Source organism: Bombina bombina, chromosome 3, assembly GCF_027579735.1.
Source record: "Bombina bombina isolate aBomBom1 chromosome 3, aBomBom1.pri, whole genome shotgun sequence".
Lineage (NCBI taxonomy): Eukaryota > Metazoa > Chordata > Amphibia > Anura > Bombinatoridae > Bombina > Bombina bombina.
Genome location: NC_069501.1, coordinates 979,971,535 through 979,990,207, shown reverse-complemented (window position 1 = coordinate 979,990,207; position 18,673 = coordinate 979,971,535).

Sequence of the window (18,673 nt, the reverse complement as noted above, 5' to 3'; positions counted from 1 at the left end):
AGAAATGTCACCCACAGACTGAAGCTCTCCTTCCTCAGCTTCTGCATATTGTGACGCAGTATCAGACATGGGCCTTAAGGCATCTGTGCGCTCTGTACTACGTCTAACCCCAGAGCTATCGCGCTTTCCTCTGAATTCAGGCAGTCTGGCTAATACCGCTGACAGGGTATTATCCATGATTGCCGCCATGTCCTGCAAAGTAATCGCTATGGGCGTCTTTGATGTACTTGGCGCAATTTTAGCGTGAGTCCCTTGAGCGGGAGTCAAAGGGTCTGACACGTGGGGAGAGTTAGTCGGCATAACTTCCCCCTTGCCAGAATTCTCTGGTGATAAATTTTTTAAAGATAAAAGCTGATCTTTATTGTTTAAAGTGAAATCAATACATTTAGTACACATTCTCATATGGGGTTCCACCATGGCTTTTAAACATAATGAACAAGGAGTTTCCTCTATGTCAGACATGTTTATACAGACTAGCAATGAGACTAGCAAGCTTGGAAAACACTTTACATCAAGTTAAACAAGCAATATAAAAAACGTTACTGTGCCTTTAAGGGAAACAAATTTTGCTAAAATTTGAAATAACAGTGAAAAAAGGCAGTTAAACAAACTAAAGGTTTACAGTGTATGTAACAAGTTAGCAGAGCATTGCACCCACTTGCAAATGGATGATTAACCCCTTAATTCAAAAAACGGATTAACAAATTGAAAAAAACGTTTTTTAAACAGTCACAACAACTGCCACAGCTCCACTGTGGCTTTACCTTCCTCAATATATGACTTTTGAAGCCTTTTGAGCCCTTCAGAGATGTCCTAAAGCATGCAGGGGACTGCTGAGGGAAGCTGAATGTCTCTGTCTGTAATTTTAACTGCGCAAAAAAGCGCTAAAATAGGCCCCTCCCACTCATATTACAACAGTGGAAAGCCTCAGGAAACTGTTTCTAGGCAAAAATCAAGCCAGCCATGTGGAAAAAACTAGGCCCCAATAAGTTTTATCACCAAAGCATATATAAAAACGATTAAACATGCCAGCAAACATTTTATATTGCACATTAATCAGAGTATATACCTCTGATAGCAAGCCTGATACTAGTCGCCATTAAATCACTGTATTTAGGCTTAACTTACATTAATCCGGTATCAGCAGCTTTTTTCTAGCAAATTCCATCCCTAGAAAAACTTAACCTGCACATACCTTATTGCAGGATAACCTGCACGCCATTATCCCTCTGAAGTTACCTCACTCCTCAGACATATGTGAGAACAGCAGTGGATCTTAGTTACTTCTGCTAAGATCATAGAAAAACGCAGGCAGATTCTTCTTCTAAATGCTGCCTGAGATAAAATAGTACAACTCCGGTACCATTTAAAAACAATAAACTTTTGATTGAAGAAAAAACTAACTATATTACACCACTTTCCTCTTACTACCTCCAGCTATGTTGAGAGTTTGCAAGAGAATGACTGGATATGGCAGTTAGGGGAGGAGCTATATAGCAGCTCTGCTGTGGGTGATCCTCTTGCAACTTCCTGTTGGGAAGGAGAATATCCCACAAGTAATGGATGATCCGTGGACTTGATACACCTTACAAGAGAAATTAATTTATTGATATTGTAAAGTATTTGCAGATGTGCAAACTAAATGGAATGACCTTGCACTGTCGTACAATCATTTTAGAAATATATTGATCCAGAAAAATATCTTTACTGCACATGCGGATGTAAAATTTAATTTTTTAATTATTTATGAAAAGCTGATAATCAGAAAATATAAAGATTTGCCATTTTGAGATTCGATATCTTAGAAATTAAAAACCAAAAGTTCTTTTTCATGCCAATTTTGAAAACTGCTCCATAAATGCATTCATAAATAATGTTAATCATTAATTTATGTAGTGTTTATTGTGCTTAATTACCAAAGGGGTATGATATATTCTAAAAAGCAGCTGCGACTTGCGGATTTAAGTAATACCAAGGACACCCAGTAACTGAAGCTAGCCGTAAGATTACATATTTTATACGTTATTTGGTTCTTTGCAAAATATTAAATTATTTAAACCTAGTTAATATAGTAAATTTAGCACTCATATTTACAAGATTCATTTTCTATTTTTCATAAAATAATTTCATGCTGCATTTTGATTGTGTCTGCCAGTTCTGCTGAAGGATGTACAAATGATTTTCTATTTGGATTAGATGACCCTGTCTTTCACTCTGAGCCCTTTTTTATTTATGTCCACTATTTGTTTGCTTTTTGTGACCTGCGCTGACACATAAAATGACAGATATGTAAGGATTAGTAAGGGGCTAGGTCCTGGATAGATTTGTGTGAAGTGTCCTAGTTTCTGTGTGCGATCACTCTTCTCATCAATATCTGAATCTGACCTGGAAAAATACATCCCCTTATTCAGTTCCAGGGGATGACACCAAGCACTCAATGTGTACATGTATCTAATGAATTAAATTGATTGGCTCTAGCCCCTCCAGCAGTTTTACAATTAAACAAATGATTTCCAAGATGCTGGGAAACTAATTAAAGCTTCAACTGCAGGCTTTCAATTATACTAGAAAACCAGCACCACTAATAGATGTATTGTACCAAAATGTAGAATTACTATAACAAAAAAGTTAGTATATGTACCGGAGTCATAGTTTAAGGATAACATATCTATCTGTCTATCTTTTATTAGGACTAATCCATACTTTAAATTATTTTGTTTATAATCAGGTTACGGTAGAGAAAATTATGAAAGTTAAAATTCTGTATTTGTTTATTATTATTTATTTTAAAGTGCTGCCAATGACTTTAGTGCTGGGTTCGTGAGTAGGACTACACAATGACACTGTTCCACGGTAATAAAGGATACAAATACATAACACAGACTAAACAAACAAATCAATACAGGAGAATTGCCCGCTCCAAAGATTTACAATTTAGGGCTAGATTGCTAGTGAAGCACAAACGATTTCGCGAGGGTTTTCAAACTTCTCATAATAGTTTACTGTCTAATAAAAATTATTTTTTTTAAAAAATATTGCACACAAAAGTTATAAGGGCTCAAAGATAAGAGATCTCAGGCAGGCAAAGGGCTTTAACATTGAGATACATACATACATATACATGTCTAATGATGTTTATTTCTAAATGTTAGAAAAGTAATTGTAACCCATTCACGCTGTTAGGACGTTTCATGATGTCCTAACAGTGCTGGGCGTTAGGATGGCGTCCTACCTTATATGGCTTCCTGCAGCCTCCCCCTTTGACGCAAGCAATAATTGGTAGGTAAGTAATCAGCGTAGGCAGTCCCCATGTTCCGATCCCAGCATTAAAATCACGTGATCGCAATGACAATCGCGAGATTTTATTTTTACAGCAACCATTTACAAACGGAACTTCGTTCTGATGTTAATATTTTGATTCTGGCATGAAGTGGTTAAAAATTTGTTTTTCAAAAATAAAACCTGTTTACTTTCGATAAAAGTCGATAAAAAAAATGTTTTTTGGATAGAAGCTGTTCATTAAATTAATGCATAATTCCATGTCTTCTCATGGGACAATGGGTGATACATTTATTATTTAATTTATGTATGTATTTTACTGCTTTAGATTCATTGTATCGTTATGCCCTTCCTTGACCTTTTTATATTGTCTGCCCCTTCTTAAAACAGATATCTTGGACATTTTTATTAATAGTTGTTGCTGGTTTAAACACCAATATTATTTTCTGATAATTATATATGATGAATAGATTTTATGATATACTAGTCCCCATTACAGTTTGTAAGAAGAGCGTGTTTAAATATCTTTTTCTAAAGATTTCAAATCATTAAAAATTCAAATTCATTATTATTATAATCGTGTATTTATGCAGCCAAATTCCATAAGGCCAGCTACATGAGTAATGGTACATAATGCCACTAATTTGTGGTAAGAGAAATTCAGATACATAAAACATAATAATAATAAGAAAATCAGTCTAATCTGGCAGAAAGCCCTTTTAACCTAAGTTTGTTCATGATTTTATTTGGATTTGTTTAATTTGATAGCCTTGTTGTTCTAAAAAAACTATTTTGACTTGTTTCGTATGCCATCGCTTTACTTTTTTCAAAAGCTTTATTGGGCCTGTCAATCTTTCATATGCTCTGTTCACATTTCAATACACATAACTGCAGCGGAATTTGATAAAATGCTAAAAAATATTGCTCAGATCACACTGTTAAACTACAAAACTATCAAGGGCTAGATTGTAAGTGAAGCGTACGAGCAATAAGGGGTATTTTGCGGCTACTACATGTTGAAAGTAAACACGTTCACTTGAGCACAACTGAATTTAATGCGTGTCGGGTTAGCGAGACTTCAGAGCTTTGATAAACTGTTACACTAGAAAAAGGCTGCAAAGGGCTTTAACGTAGAGATTAATGCAACAAAAGACAACACCACTTGTGCTACCGTTCCTAGAACTGCTCAACAAAACTGTCTGGTCCCTACAACCAAACAACAAATTTATCACAGAATAACAGAAAAAAGTGGGCACCCAAAAAGGCAAATCTAGAGGAGAACCTAGGTTCAAAATACTATAAATCAGAATATTATGCGTTCAACGCTGTTCTATAAATAGATGCAATATAGCATAAACGAAAATAGTATAAAAATATATATGGAAACAGTATACAAATATATGTTTAATCAAAATCAAGTTAAAAACTGCTCATATATATGTGTAGGATATCCCAAATTATCACACAATACAAAAATCAGCAGCCCGATACTAAAAAACTGACACTCAAGCAATTATAACATAAAAACATAAGTTATGCTTACCTGATAATTTCATTTCCATATGTGGGAGGAGAGTCCACTGCTTTATTCATTACTTGTGGGAATTAAGAACCTGGCCACCAGGAGGAGACAAAGACACCCCAGCCAAGGCTTAAATACCTCCCCCACTCCCCTCATCCTCCAGTTATTCTGCAAAGGGAACAAGGAACAGTAGGAGAATATCAGGGTATAAATGGTGCCAGAAGAAAAATATTAAATTTAGGTCAGCCCCCCAAAGAAATGCTGATATTCTCCTACTGTTCCTTGATCTCTTGGCAGAATGACTGGGGGATGAGGGGAGTGGGGGAGGTATTTAAGCCTTTGGCTGGGGTGTCTTTGCCTCCTCCTGGTGGCCAGGTTCTTAATTCCCACAAGTAATACATGAAGAAGTGGACTCTCCTCCCACAGATGGAAATGAAATAATCAGGTAAGCATAATTTATGTATTCCATCTTAATGGGAGGAGAGTCCACTGCTTCATTCATTACTTGTGGGAATAAATACCCAAGCTCTAGGACACTGAATGAAAAAAACAGGAGGGTAAAAGGAGGTGGACCCTATACTGAGGGCACCACAGCCTGCAGAACCCTTCTCCCAAAAGCTGCTTCCGCCGAAGCAAAAACATAAAATTTGTAAAATGTTGCAAAAGTATGTAAAGAGGAACAAGTAGCCACCTTACAAATCTGCTCCATAGAAGCCTCGTTCTTAAAGGCCCAAGAAGAGCCCACAGCTCTAGTTGAATGAGCCATAATCCTCAGAGAAGGCTTATGTCCCGATGTCTCAATGCGAAACGGAGGACACTCCTCAGCCAAAAAGATAAGAAAGTCGAAGAAAAAGTTTGTCTGAATTCCTACATGCAAAAAAGAGTGTGGGTGGCGCCAAGGAAGGCAGACTGTCAGTGTACACAAATAAGGAGCCAATTATAAAATGAAAAATAAAAATATTTTTTTAATATATAAAGTGAATGGATTTCTATGTAAGAGAATTCAAATTTTTGTATCAATCCAATAGAAGGTTTATTAGCAGCTATCTTAAAACTATCCTATAAATGTAGTGTTAATATCTTCAAAAAAGCATCAGTAAACTTGTTCAATTCTTAGCATCAGTATACCTGTTCAATTCTTAGCATCAGTATACCTGTTCAATTCTTAGCATCAGTATACCTGTTCAATTCTTAGCAGTAATAGCTCCAATATATTTATAACTTAATACAATATACAATAATAAAACGTGCACTCGTGAATTAACCCTTAAACTTGGGTAAATAGTTAAAAAACAAAATTTATGCTTACCTGATAAATTTATTTCTCTTGTGGTGTATCCAGTCCACGGCCCGCCCTGTCATTTTAAGGCAGGTGTTTTTTATTTTTAAACTACAGTCACCACTGCACCCTATAGTTTCTCCTTTCTCTTGCTTGTCTTCAGTCGAATGACTGGTAGTGGCAGTTAGGGGAGGAGCTATATAGACAGCTCTGCTGTGGGTGATCCTCTTGCAGCTTCCTGTTGAGAAGGAGAATATCCCACAAGTAATGGATGAATCTGTGGGCTGGATACACCTTACAAGAGAAAACAAAACAGTATTCTATTTGTTTCTAATGCATAAGGACTCAATCAAATTCTTAATTTGCAATTGCTCATTGATGAGACACAAGGCAGTTCACACAAAGTAGCAGTTCACACAAAGTTGCAAAACTAAAGTGTTTAAGAATAGATAATTCAGGAATTATTTAGATCGATTCTTTGACACACTAAACCAAGTTTTCAAAGTTTAGCCACTTGTCACTTGTATTATCATGGTTAGAAAGAATTTTCTTCCACTCCTTTGTAGCAGACTTATTACTTCACAAAAAACAGTCTCACTTTTTTACCTCTCTGTATGCTCCTTGTTTGAGCAAATGTCAGTAACCGTTCACACTCCTACCGTTCACACTTCCAAACCTTAATCTTCACACTCAAGATCTTGATAAAGGCTTTACAGTTGATCTGGAACTGCCCAAGACCATAACCATAATGTTCGCTCCCAGAACCGTACACCGGAATAAGTCTATCACTGGAAGATTCTGAGTGAAGATAGGACTTCAAGGCACAAACCACATCCAGAATTACGCTGAAAGGAACCACAATCTCTTGATTGATGTTGCTATTGACACAACCTTAGGAAGAAAACCTAACTTGGTTCGTAGAACAGCCTTATCAGCATGGAAAGCCAGATTAGGAGGGATGCATTGCAAGGCCGTAATTACAGATACTCTGTGCGCAGAAGCAATAGCCCGTAGAAAAGGAACCTTCCAAGACAATAATATAATGTCTACTTCATGCATAGGGGCCTATTTATCAAGCTCCGTATAGAGCTTAAAGACCACTGCTCCATAACCTGTCCGCCTGCTCTGAGGAGGTGGACAGCGATCGGCAGAAATAAACCCGACTGAATACGATCGGGTTGATTGACACCCAGGCCGCGAATCTGCAGGGGGCGGTGTAATGCTGTCGGCATTCAGCGATGTCCGTCGGACATGATCCACTGATCGGATCATGTCGCAGAGACATTTGATAAATAGGCCCCATAGGCTCCAACGGAGCGTGTGCAAAACCTAAAAAACAAGATTTAAACTCCAAGGAGGAGCAATATATATTAACACAGGTCTGATCCTAGCAGAGCCTTAACAAGTGACTGCACATCAGGAAGCTCAGCGAACCTCTTGTGCAGTAACACAGACAGGGCCGAAATCTGTCCCCTCAGGGGACTTGCAGAAAAGCCCATCTACAGTTCATCCTGGAGAACAGAATAAGTAGGTCCTCCACACCTTATGATAGGTGCAACAAGCAACCAGCTACAAGCTTGAATGAGAATAAAAAATAACACTCTCAGAAAATCCTCTCTTGACTAGGACTAAGAATTCAATCTCCATGCAGTCAGCCTCAGAGATCTAGACATAGATGAACAAAGAGACCTTGGTCAGCAGATCCACGGAGGAGATAACGACATCCCCACTATTCTGCGAACCATATCCTTCGCGGCCAAGACAGAGCAATCAGTATCACTGATGCCTGCTTGATTCGGGCCACTACACTAGGAAGTAGTGGCAACGGCCGTAAAAGATAAATTAGATTGAACCTAAAAGGCCCCGCTAATGCATCTGTTAGCTCTGCCTGAGGATCCCTGTACCTCAACCCATATCTAGGTAACTTGGTAATGAGACGTTATAAGATCTTCCTCTTGCAAATTTCACTCGGGATGGAGAGACCAATCCCCCCGGATTAAGTATTGGCTGCTGAGGAAATCCGCTTCCCAGTTGTCCACACCTGGAATGTGGATCGGTGTCAGTGAACAAATATAGGTCTCTGCCCACTCCAGAATCCTAGATACTTCCCTCATAGCTAGGGAGCTTCTCGTTCCCCCCTGATGGTTGATGTAAGCGACCGAGGATATATTGTATAATTGGAATCTGATAAACTGGGATGAACCCAGCAGAGGCTAAGGCTTCAGAGCATTGTGTATTGCCTGAAGATCCAAAATGCGATCGGGAAGGAGCTTTTCTTCCTGAGTCCATAGGCCCTGCGCCTTCCTGGCACCCCAAACAGCTCCCCACCCTGACAGATTCGCAACCGTAGTCAGAATCACCCAGGATGGTCTTGAGACAAACATCCCTTGGGACAAGTAATCTGAACAAAAACACCAAGAGAGCGATTCTCTTGATCGGTTGTCCAGAGAAATCTGTTGAGACAGATCCGAATGATCGCCGTTCCACTGCTTCAGCATGCGCAGTTGCAACAGTCTGAGGAGAAACCTGGCAAAGGAAATTATGTCCATGCTGGACACCATGAGACCAATCACCTCCATATACTGAGCCACAGATGGCCTTAAGGAGGTCTGGAGGACAAGACATGTCAAAGCTAGCCTACAACATCTCTGGTCTGTTAGAAATATTCTTATGTCTATGGAGACTATTATAGTACCAGAGAATTCTACCATGATACTTGATACAAGAGAACTAGATTAATCTTCCATCCATGGGATCGAAGAAGACAGAGGAAAGATTCAGAATGGTCCACTCTCCAAAAAACTTCTTGGAGAATGCTGTGTTGGCCGGGAACAGAAGATCAATAAACTGGAAATGCTGGTCCAGGAATGCAAACCTTAGGAACTGGAAGTGATCCTTGAGGATTGGTACATGAAGGGAGAATCCTTCAGATCTATCATGGTCATGAACTGCCCTTCTTGAATGAGGGGAAGAATGGACCTATTGTCTCCATCTTAAACGAGGGGACATTTAAAAACTTGTTTAAACACTACAGGTTTAAATCGGACGGAAAGTTCCATTTTTCTTTGGAACAACGAAAAGGTTTGAATAGTATCCCAAACCTCTCACTGCGATAGGCACCGGGACAATAACTCCTAAGAGGACAGATCCTGTACGCACCCCAGAAAGACTTCCCTCCTTTCTGGTCAGGAAGACAGGAGAGAGAGGAGGAACTGCCCTTGGGTGGCTGAGACTTGAAATCTATCTTGTAACCCTGAGCTTTGACCATGGATCCTGCAGGTCCCTGAACCAAGCCACTGAAAAGAGCAACATTCTGCCCCCTACACAATCCAGAAGAGGACCGGGGACCGCCCGTTCATGCCGACTTAGACTCGGCGGGCTCCTGTCTCTGCTTGGATTTATTGTAGGACTGAGCTGGCTTCCAAGAGCTCTTGGTTTGCTCAGGCTTAGTGGAGGACTGCTGACATGGGCTTTATCAAAACGAAAATAAAATAAATTGTCCCTTAGACTTGTTCCTATTCTCTTGCGGTAGAAGGGCACCCTTGCCCCCTGTGACCATGGAGATAATTGAGTCCAGTCCTGGACCAAACAAAATCATTCCCTTAAAGGGGAGGGAAAGGAGTCTAGACTTAGAAGTCATATCTGCAGACCATGACTTCAGCCAGAGCCCAACGGGCCTGAACAGAAAAAGCTGAAGTCTTAGCATTTAGGCAAATAATCTGCCTAATAGCATCACAGATAAAAGAATTAGCAAGTAGCAACCCTCAAGGCCATAAATCTTTCCTGAATAACGTCGAGGGAACCTCACCACCCTGATCAATCCTATAAGGAGTCACACCAGAAGATAGTTTCTCCAGCAACCGCAGCAATGGCTGCCTCCGGTTGAAATGAATATCCCGTATGTTGCAACAACTTTCTTCAGAGTTTCCATCCTTTATCCATGGGCTCTTAAAACGAAGAGCTATCCTCAAACGGGATAGTAATACGTTTAGCAAGGGTGAAGATAACGCCATCCCTTTTAGGGACGGAACCTCACAACTCCATTGTGAGTCCAGGACTGGGAATGAATTGTTAAAGGGAGAAGAGAGGAACAATCCAGTCCTATTCATTCTTAATAATGTTCGCCATCTAACAGGAGCAGGGAAGGATAAGGTACCACCCTGTCCTCAAACTCGATCCAATTTAGGAATCAAAGGTTCCTCAGGCAATTTGGTCTCTGGAACCACTGAATTCTCCAAAAAACTTCCTTTAGAAGAAAGCGCAAATTCCTAAAACTAAAGTCTGGTTCCTCCGCAGCCGGAGGTTTAGAGGCAGCAGACTCCGACCCGAATGTTCATACGCTGAAGTCTCAGAAAGAACTTTATCCTCTGATAACCCTATCAGCTAAATCCAATAAATGATCTGATGTACTCTGGGAAGGAGTGCAATATGTAACCTTTCGCTTGCACTTAGAAGGGCGAGGTAAAGCATTAAAGGCAGCAGACACCGCCGTCTGAGCTGCGCAGTAACGTCTGGTGAAAAAATGGCCCCTCCAGATGGAGGATAAGCAATGCTACGGGAAACTGCATGTGTAGAGAGGTAAAGCATTAAAGGCAGCATGTAGGGTACGCACCTCACTGGACGACAACTCCTCAGAGATGGACGGTTCAGTGGTATCAAACATGTTTGATATTATCACATTATCAAGGCATATGGAACATAATTGAGGGGGCGGTACTAAGGCCTCCTCACAATATAAACAGGAATTACTCTTTAGAAATAGAGGGAGTGCCCTCTAAGTAACAGAATCCTCCATCACTATAGAAATAAAACATTATTTTATTCAAAAAACTGCACCTTTATATCCCAATGGCTGTGGCACTCACCACCTCCCATGACCCAGACAGCACAGAGAGTTAGGACTCCTCTCTGATAGACACCCAGTCAGGAAAGAGGGAAAGAATCACATGGTGCACAATGCAGGACCGTCCCTGCTATGAGAAAAAGCATGCCAAGCTTGTAAGCTGCATGGCTTCCAAAGTGAAAGTGAAACCTGTATATTCCATCATAAGATTATTCCCCCCTGTTCAATAATCCCCCTCAGGAGATATTAACTTTTGATTCTATACAGATAAAAGGAGTCACACTGTGACCCTGTCTCCTAGCGTTATCATACATGTATAAAAAAAAAATGAAACAATCTTACCAGAATCTATGCCGTGGAACAGGGACACGGCCTCTCAAGTGTTACAGGTTAGTAGCATCACTCCTGACATGGACTTGAGAGCAGAAAGTAGGCAGCAAAACTCGTCAACTCTGATTCCTTATGGAGCTGTTAATCTGAGTCAGGATGGTTTCACAGAAAGACTCTCCATGCTCTCACTGAGAGGCTCACAGGACTACTTAAAACTCCAGTCCCATTGCGAAGAGTACTACCCTCCATAAGAGATTACTCTGAATCTTCCGACACTTCTCTGCCAACCTCCTTTGATGAAAGGCAAAGAATGACTGGGGGATGAGGGGAGTGGGGGAGGTATTTAAGCCTTTGGCTGGGGTGTCTTTACCTCCTCCTGGTGGCCAGGTTCCTAATTCCCACAAGTAATGAATGAAGCAGTGGACACCTATTAAGATGGAGACATAGATTTGATTTGTAGTTCACAAGAAAAGATAGGATGTCAATGAAGTTGCTATTTTCTCATCCAGCGTTGGTCCCACAGGTAATCAGTGTGCACACAATTGGGATAAAAAAGTACCTTAAATTAACGCTGGAGCTCTGAGTTATTTGTATCCTTTAAGATGATGGAAAATGTATATTCAGCTCTGGGAATCCTCACAGTATGGGCACGGGAGAAAGCCGCCGAGCTCCTCTCCCATGCACTTCCTGGAAACCACCTTCAGTCTGACGTATTCTCTGTATGGTGTCCTGCACTGGACACAAGAGGAATGTAGTTACAGCAACGCGTTTCAGCTCATTTAGAGCCTTTGTCAAGCCAATCTACAATCCATTGGCATCATGCTCTTTAAATACCGTATTGGGGCTAATAAGTTGACATGCACTCCTTATGCCTTAATGGCGTTAATGTGTTATAGATATTTCAATGATAAAGTCAAATCAGATGTCAAGTCAACATTGTAATATCTCACACTCAGATGTATAAACAGTGGTCTGTTGTAGTTTAACTTAGGACAGCATTTCTCATCAGCCAAAAAAGCACATTATTTTGGCCAATCTCAAAACTAGCTAAAGAAAGCGCATAGAGATGCATACATACACGTCTAAACATGTATATGTATGTATATATATATGTGTATAGACCCTCTTAGCATGTAAGCCTATGAGCCCAACAGTTTGCAGATCACCTTCATAAGAGCTAACTACAGCAGTGCAACTCTTGGTTGGGCCCTCTACCCATATGATCCCTATAATCGTTACCTTGTATACCACCTATGTTTATATCGCTGCATAATCTGTTGTCGCTCTACAAATAACTGATAATAATAATATGTGTGTGTACATACTGTATGTATTTCAGTATTTCAACATTTTACTGTATATTTACTGTAAATATTTCATTTTTAAATGTTCTTCACTTAAAGAATAATGTCCTTTTTCTTGTAAATACATATTTCTTTATATACCTATATATCTATTCCTATAGATATATAGAAATAGATATGTATTTTACATGAACAGTATCATATATATATATATATATATATATATATATATATATATATATATATATATATATATATATATATATATATATATATATATATATATAAAAATTAGTTCCCAAAAGAGATAATCACAGTCTTACAGTATAATCACAGCTGCCAGGGTGCTCGTCAAAGTAATGTGAACAATCCTCTTGCAAAAAAGACACTCGCTTGACTTGAATATAGTATACAAACTTTAATTCATCTTGAAAGACATCATAAGGTAAACATAACGTTTTGGTGTCCTTCCGGCACCTTTGTCAAATGTTGTCCAATGTCAGATTAACGGAACAAACATATCCCCATCAAAATTCCTAATAAAACATCACACAAACCCACCTTATATACATTTAAAATAGCCCGGATCGCCATATCGCCTGGGCATTCGATAACGTCATCACGCTCTGAACATGGGTGTGATGTGTCATCGTGATTTGATAGGCTGAGGGTTGCGATAGCAACCACATAAACAGAGCTCAGTAATCAGGCCCACAATCGCCTATGCCAGGACTGAAAAATACAGTCAAAGGGAAAATGTTTCAACAGAGCAGGCAAATGGAGCACAACAGAGCTCAAATAGTAGATATAGCTCCCTATTAAGAGATCTATAAATGCCACATTATTCCTAAAAAAACAGCCCTCCTGTCATAGGCAAAAAGCAGACCGGTCACTCATGATTAAAATCAATATCCTATTGGTACATATACATCGTGCTATTGCTGCAACTATATACAGGTATATTCTAACACGTGAGCCAACTATATAACTCACAAAAAAGCAAATTGCACAAATGCAATACATTTTGGTTTTACATAATCCTAATCCAATTCCTCATGCCTCTTGTGTATGGTTAGAAACCCGTGTGTACCCACTAGAATGAAAATTCAGGTAGGATCATACTTCAGGGTTCAAACATATTGAGGTGATTAGGTGATGTAACTTAAAACATCTGTCCATAGGTTATCTGGTATAGAATGGTCCGAAATCTAGATATGTATTCAGTCCTCTAGGTATGAGGATATCAAGAGTATAAATCCACTTTGTCTCCATTTGGAGGAGGAGTTTTGCTCTATTACCCCCTCTGTATAATGGGGGAACGTGATCAATCACCATTGTTCTCATGCTGGACACACTGTGCTTATACTGTGCAAAATGGCGTGCCACAGGTTGCTCAGAGTCCCCTGTTTTAAGGGCTTCCTGAATGGCACAATAGTGATTCGCCATCCTATCTCTGAAGCTTGTTATCGTTTTCCCAATATATACCAGGGAACACGGACAAATCAGCATATATCCACACGTAAAGCATCCTTTGCTTGTTGATTTTAACCACATTTCACTCTGGTAACATCCTACTGGATCAGTTTTTTCCAGTAGGTCCCGAAGGTTGTCTGCTCGCCTATGCACCATCCATGGTGGCTTAGTCCCCTGGAATGGGAGCGTAGCATCTGTCTCCAAGATAGCCCAATGATGGTGTACCGACTTCGTCAGCTCTTGACTTATTGGGGTATATGTACTTACAAAGTTCAGCTGTGATGTTAGCTCTTTCCCTATTTTTGACTCATCCTTCACTGTGTTTTCCAACAATCTTTCTCTAGTATCTCGGACCATCGAACCTTCATAACCCCTCCTTATCAACTTCATCTCCATCTCATTCAGCTGTTCCAGCATAGTGGGTGCATCACTATTGTTGCGGATAACCCTAGTGAGCTGAAAGGTACAACCCTCACTTTCTTCTACTTTAAAGATATTGAGATCCAAAAAGTGAACCACTGTCTCACTGTATTCCAACTTAAATCTGATGGGACAGTCCATAGAGTTCAAACATGACACTTTTTGGATCTCAATATCTTTAAAGTAGAAGGAAGTGAGGGTTGTACCTTTGGTACATCATTATATACAAAGACAACAGTAACCATAATTCATTATTGAAGGCCAATAGTTTCCACTCTAGACATCAGAAAGTAGGTATTGTTAAATCTCAGCTCACTAGGGTTATCCGCAACAATAGTGATGTACCCACTATGCTGGAACAGCTGAATGAGATGGAGATGAAGTTGATAAGGAGGGGTTATGAAGGTTTGATGGTCCGAGATACTAGAGAAAGATTGCTGGAAAACACAGTGAAGGATGAGACAAAAATACGGAAAGAGCTAACATCATAGCTGAACTTTGTAAGTACATATACCCCAATAAGTCAAGAGCTGACAAAGTCAGTACACTATCATTGGGCTATCTTGGAGACAGATGCTACGCTCCCATTCCAGGGGACTAAGCCACCACGGATGGTGCATAGGCGAGCAGACAACCTTCGGGACCTACTGGAAAAAACTGATACAGTAGGATGTTACCAGAGTGAAACGTGGTTAAAATCAACAAGCAAAGGAGAAGAGGCGGGCGTAGCCGTGCATGGAGACGGATGCATGAGCGGGTAGCGCTGTAGCCTTTCACAGTCTCTTGGCTCACAACCCGAGTTATATTAGGTGCAATGCAAGATAAGCCTGCATGAACCTTCGTGCTACAGGTTGGGGACAAAAGTTTGCTACATTACCCCGCTTATCATAGCGGTATTAGCCAGTAACATCCCGGCTCCTACGATCAGATGTGCACTTGGATCACACAGCCACCGCAGCAACTCCGTTAACGATGGAGGAGAAACCCAGCTGACTGTCATCAGCGCATTAGTTACCAGGGTAAGATCGACCTGAGGGGTTATAATATTGAGCCCATTAGTAAACCACATGGCTCCAACATCTGGCACTACACTGCATAACTAGGTGTAAAATGGATCATGCAACCCAGTTTAAAACACCCTATATTCAAAACTAAATACTTGGGAAGTGAATGTAAGCAGGCTTTTTATTGATGGAGGAGTAACTACCTCATAAAAACCCAAACTGAGTATTAAGTCAAGCTCTGGAGCGTTTTGTGCGTCCTCTGTGTACAATGATACCCCCATATAAGCTTAAAGTTCAACACCTGCAGGATGTTATTACCAATTGACTGGACATATTCAAGGTGAAAGTGCCTCACTGGAAATATTTTATACATCAGATGCTCTAGAAGAGATTGCAGCAAACACTAATTTCAGGGCTTTAAACTGATAGTTGCCACTTTAATATCTCATAACAAATCATATCCTCATCCTTTCTGCATATGGCAGCGAGGAAATCCAACAGACAGACCAACAGAGCAAATAAACTAGAAGTACCATCAGTAAGCTCTTACTTTACTCTACAAGAGCAAACCCCACACCTAGAGATAATAGGTGTTGCACAATCTGACACCATGGCATTTCAAGCCTCTCAACAGACCCCTCAGTCTTCCATAGAACAGCTAACTCAAATCCAAGCTACCATAGCTGCTCTCCCATCAAAGTCGGATATCGCTGACCTAAAATCTTTCATCAAATCCAAATTATCGTCCATTAAAAAAGATGTTGGAGAACTGGGATCCAGGGTTGAATGCCTGGAAGAGGGGCAGGAAAACCTGGAGTCCATAGTCAGCGACAACACCCAACACCTTAATTGCCAAGACGCCATGATTCGGGATTTACAACTAAAAGTGGAGGACTTTGACAATAGAAATCGACGTAGTAATTTGAGAATTAGGGGGATCCCTGAGGACATCACTCACGAAATCATATCCACATACCTTCTGCAACTCTTTAAACTACTGGCTCCATCATTGGAATTAACGGACTCCTCACTTGAAAGAGCCCATAGAGCCCTACTCCCTAAACCTAAACTGGAAAGCCCTCCTAGAGATGTCATTATGAAATTCGCCTTCTATCAACATAAAGAACTCATTTAGAAACAGGCCAGAGCACAAAGTCCCATAACCTTTCAAGGTAAAGCTCTCCAAATATTTCAAGATCTGTGTCCCACAACAATTGAAAAGAGACACTCTCTCTAATTTATTACCACCACTTTACAGGAAAACAAAATTCGATACAGATGGGGATATCCATTTAGCCTCCTAGTTCAAAAAGATGGCAAAACCTTCATTTATAAAGACTTGGAGGACCTTGATGCTTTATCTAAAAATCTCAACCTGGCATTCCCAAACCCGCAACATCAGATGCAAGACTCTCAACATAAAACTCCAGACTCCCACCATACCCAACATGATGGTCAGTGGACTCTTGTGGCCAAAAAGAAATCTAAAGACCCTTCAGTTATGTGAGGGGATGTGCAGTTTTGCATGGGACATTTCCTTGCTAGAATTATTGGACACCCATAGGAATACAGGTCGTATGATAATTGTATATGCCCAGTATTGTGACCTTTAGACTGGACTTTCTCCTTAATTAACCAGTATTTACTGGTATTAGGTCTAAAAGGACTGTGCTACAATTAACAGATAATCATAGGCTTTGTTAAATACAAATTTTCCTATATAACAGATACTCTTACATCTTGGTTATATTATCATAGTCCTTCTCTAAGCTAGGATTTCAATAGCATAGTTGAAGGAACGGTCCACCACCCTAGCATTTATAACCCCACAGGTATAAATAAGGAAGTTTTTCAGAGGAAAGGTGGTCAAAAGGCCCTCAATCGAGGGACACATAATGATACTGTGATTTGGAAGTAAATCAAGCTATACAAAACCACTTAAACCAAAATTTTACTAGCAAACATTAAACACACTATATTGTAATTTTGATTCTTTCTAAGAAACAGGGGTCTTTAGGACCCCAAGGTTACTAGAACTTTATGGTTAATTCTCTGTATTTAGTTGCTGTTGTTAATTAGTTAACCTTATATGTTCAACCGGAGGTCCTGGGAGGACTTACAGATCAGATGGTTAGGTGAACAATAAGTAAAATAGTTTGGTTTGCAGAAGATGGGGAGGCAGCTGATGCTCCCCTGTTTGTTACACAATATCAAACCTTGTAACTCTATATCAATAGAAATGTTTGACTTTTTAGACTAAGTTGTTTATTGCACCCTTTCTTGTTTATTAAGGGCCAAAGAATGTGAAACACATCCTCAAAGATGCTATTCTTGTTGATTGCAAGATTATTGTTGTGTTTTTTTTTCTATGTTTCCTCTCTATTTTCTTCTTTCTCTCTTTGCTGGTCTGCCTGCCCTGTAACACCACGTCACAAGTAAATACTACACAATTCTTCCCTATGTTCCTCGCATGTCAGCAATACCCATAATACGCGCCCACTTGCCCCTCCATGACTAATTCTCATCTCACCCACAAGCCCCTAGACTATAAGAATTCAAACCATAAATGCTAAAGGGCTTAACATCCCGGCTAAAATATCCCAGGCGTTGCATGATTTTCAAAGGCACAAATCTGACATTGTGTTTATACAAGAGTCTCATTTTCTTAAAGGTAAGGAACCGAAAACCTTTATATTTAAATTTGGCACATGCTTCTATGCCTCCCACACTCAAGCCAAAAAGCATGGGGTTGGGATCCTAATTAAGAAACACATCCCATTCTCGGTTGTTAAATCAGTCAAAGATAGAGAGGGCAGGTATATTATATTAGTAGGCCTTTTATATGGTCTCCCAGTCACACTAGTCTCCATTTACACACCGAATTCCAACCAGTCTAAATTCATTAAGTCAGTTACTAACCTAATCCTAGAACACCAAAAGGGAGTTTTGATACTCTGCGGAGACCTGAACATGCCTCTAAACCCTCAATTAGACTTCTCGTCCTCACATTCTTCAAAACCAACCTCTCAGATTAATCGCACTAATGCTTATTTTAGAAAACTAGTTGTCCACGACCTTTGGAGGGTCTCAAACCTGGAGATAAGAGATTACACTTTCTATTCATACCCCCATAAACTCTATACAAGAATAGATTACATCTTTACTGATGTTACAGTACTAGCACTATTTCATGACACACAAATTTCCCCCCTCATATGG